The sequence below is a fragment of the Etheostoma spectabile genome, chromosome 13 (assembly GCF_008692095.1).
Source record: "Etheostoma spectabile isolate EspeVRDwgs_2016 chromosome 13, UIUC_Espe_1.0, whole genome shotgun sequence".
NCBI lineage: Eukaryota > Metazoa > Chordata > Actinopteri > Perciformes > Percidae > Etheostoma > Etheostoma spectabile.
In genome coordinates this window covers 26,732,882-26,736,139 of record NC_045745.1, presented here as the reverse complement: position 1 = coordinate 26,736,139, position 3,258 = coordinate 26,732,882, and positions in this window count along the sequence as shown.

Genomic DNA, 3,258 nt, shown 5'->3' with positions numbered 1-3,258 from the left:
CCCCCCCCCCATACAGTCCCTAACTACAGCCCACAATGAAGTCGTCAATATTTCTCTCTATTTGAATTTTAAACCTCACACCAATGTGTGAATGAAATTTTTTTTTTTAATGAATTTATTTAGCACTTTGAGTTGTTTCTGACCAAGTAACATTTTAAATGAATGCATTTTGAACCATTGTGTAGCACAAAAAACGTAAAAAAGTCAGTGTATATGCTTTTTTTTTTTGCAACTGAGCTTTTTTATTATAATAACAATAATAATAATAATACTTTAATATAAACTACAGTATACAAGTAGAATGACAAACTATAGTATGCAGTCTGTTTTCCTCATTTGCATAACAGTTAACACAATTCTAATATAAAGCGACACCTATAAAACATACAGTATACATATAATGATTCATACTATATAGCCTAGATATCTATATACTCTTTTATAAAGTGCCTCATTTTTGATTGTAGCTGTTTTTACACAGGTAATCTGAAAATGGGTTGTGAAAATGGGGAAAGAGTGTTGGTTCCCTCCTGAGTCCAAATTGTAAATATGTTGAACTTTACAGAAGACAGTCAAGACACTTATATTGCTATCAGTCAGCCATAATCAAATTGCCTTACTGTGTTTATCAGAAACATGAAGAAAACAAAATCTTGTTTAATTTTTTTTTGCAGTGCCTAACACTTCAGCCACAATGTAAGCACTCCCTCGCTCTTTTGTTTTGTCGAGCTGAGGTTTGGCCAAAAAAAAAAGAAGAAAAAGACCATCTTATTCTCTCTGTAGTTTCACACCCTGGGACACATCCACTTCAGGCCCTACTTCCTAATTTGTTTTTATTCACTCCTATCCGCTACCAACCAAGCATCCACTTTTTTTAGGATAAAAGATGACGGCCTGTTGCAGGTGGAACATCCTCCATCTGACGCTGATTGTTGGTGGACACTGCAACAGAAAGCTTGCAGAATACATATTGTACATGAGGATTCTACATTGTATAGATTTTATTGTTAAATCATTTTTTGAATGCCTTTCCCTGTTTTTACAGAAAGAAAAAAATGAAGACAGTTGCCAGTGTCTTGTATATAAAAGAAGTTGTCCCTTGATAAAACAAGTTCTTACTTAGACAGAACATGAACGATGTGCTCTAAATTACTTGCAGTATATTTTGAACCCTAAAACAATCATAAAAAGAGATGATTTTAACTCCTCGCAGTGGTCAGGTCAAGTGTCTAACTGCTTATCTGGACTAAAACAGTATTAACACGCGTATCTATTGCTCGTATTATATGAATGTGGATTCAGTTTCCCAGAAGGTGTGAATATTGCTACTTCTCTCTCTTTATCTCTTTACATTCAAACACGGGACGTGGTCTAAACTATGAGACAGTGCCATTCCTGCTCACGCCTCATTACTTTCTCATTTATTCCATTGATAACATGCTGCTGCTGTCAAACACATTGCCAAAAAGTCTGACAACAATTCAAAGGTCTACAATAAAGATCATGTTCAAAGAGTGGACACACAAAATCAGTTATAGAGCTGATTTTAAAAACAACAAAAACTCATTTCTTTTCAGTTGGACAGCCATGGGGCCAAAAACTAAGATAAGTGTTTTTCTTAAGGTAGTGTGTCTTATAGTTCATGACTGGTTGCGTACTGTATCCAGAGCTGTTGGTGTAGAGTTTGGCCATGTTGTGACATCAGTGATACTGTATATTGAATCAGGACGTGTTGCTATACAACAAAAGTGTCTACCGGAGATGTTGTTGCAGTGACCAAACTCTTCCAACCCAGGCCTCTGGCTGTGTGTATACAGGGTACAAATGAAGAAGGCTTTCTTGATGTATTTTTGACACTGGAGCTTTTCCCACATTTAGATTTTTTAGTTCACTAACCAAATATTGCTGACCTTGTGGCAGATATGAAACGCTGCACTTGCACGCTGATACACATACAAAACAATTTGAGTGTTTTAATCCTGGAGGCAAAACGGTTTAGATATTTATTCTGATTCAGCCCTCAACTCACATCAGAGAGGACACTCAAGTGCCTGGCTGTGATTACTGGTGTCTGGATATTATCCACTTATGTTTGAGTTATCTCTGTGCATAGATACAAATTCAAACCAGCTCCTGGAAAACCAAGTCTTCCACACATTTCTATGATATTCAATTTGAGATGTGCGCAAAACCTGTCCCTTATTTCCTTTTGCAAAAGATGTGTTTCTGGTGCCAACCTTTTATGTGTATGGTGATCTGTGACACCAAACTAATACAAAGTTTAACTTGGTTTTTACAAATTCGTCAGGCACTTATCAGTCATTGTTTGTAATCCTATGAAGTGAAAAAAATGTATGTTGATTGAGCACAGCCTACTACTGCCAACAGTTTACGCCCAATACTGACAACTTTATTGCCAAACTCTTGTATAACAAATCCAACTACATGGACTCGTTCCACTTTTATTGCTCTTTTGTTGAAGTGATCTTTTATAATCTCTTTGTTATTCCTTCACTGTAACTCTTTTAATTGGGGATTAGTGAGATTCTCTGACTGTACCTCATAATCTCAATTTCGAACAGACGTAACAGTTGGTAGTAAAGCACCTTGGGGAGTCTGAGAAGGATTCAGGATATTACTGACGTCAAATAGGAGGAAGGCATGAATAAAAGCTGTGGCTTTGGGTAAATATCATTTAATGTGTTTTGAATTCAAAACTACTTTAACAGCGTGCGGCTCTCTGCAGTGTTTCCATTCTCATGACATTGGCGGTTGAACGGAAATGCTTCTCATCTACGCATCATCCGAATTCAGCCAAGTGTTTTAATTTAATGAAATGCAGAGACTTGGGTTATCTCTTCAGAACATTTTGCGACAACATGTTGAAAACAAGGCACACAAATTGCTCATCAGACTCTAACTGTGGGAAATGATACCGTATGTACAATCAGGAATAGCGATTATAATTACAATGGAAAGAGCATTGTATGTATTTTAAAAGCTAATGATACTACTTTGACAATTATGTAAAATGGAAAAAGAATGAACAGGAACTATAGGTATGTAAAATATACTGCAGTGTGTATAGAGGGGGGGTGGGGTCATGGGGTTAATTTTGTTCAAGGCGAAATTGTTTAAAACAGAATATTGATGATTCTTGTCTGTGATGTAGACAACGTCAATGTTTTTTTTATAAAAGGCAAAGTGATAAGAAATTGAAAAAATGGTGTGTGTTTAATGACTGCATGTCTGTTGAAC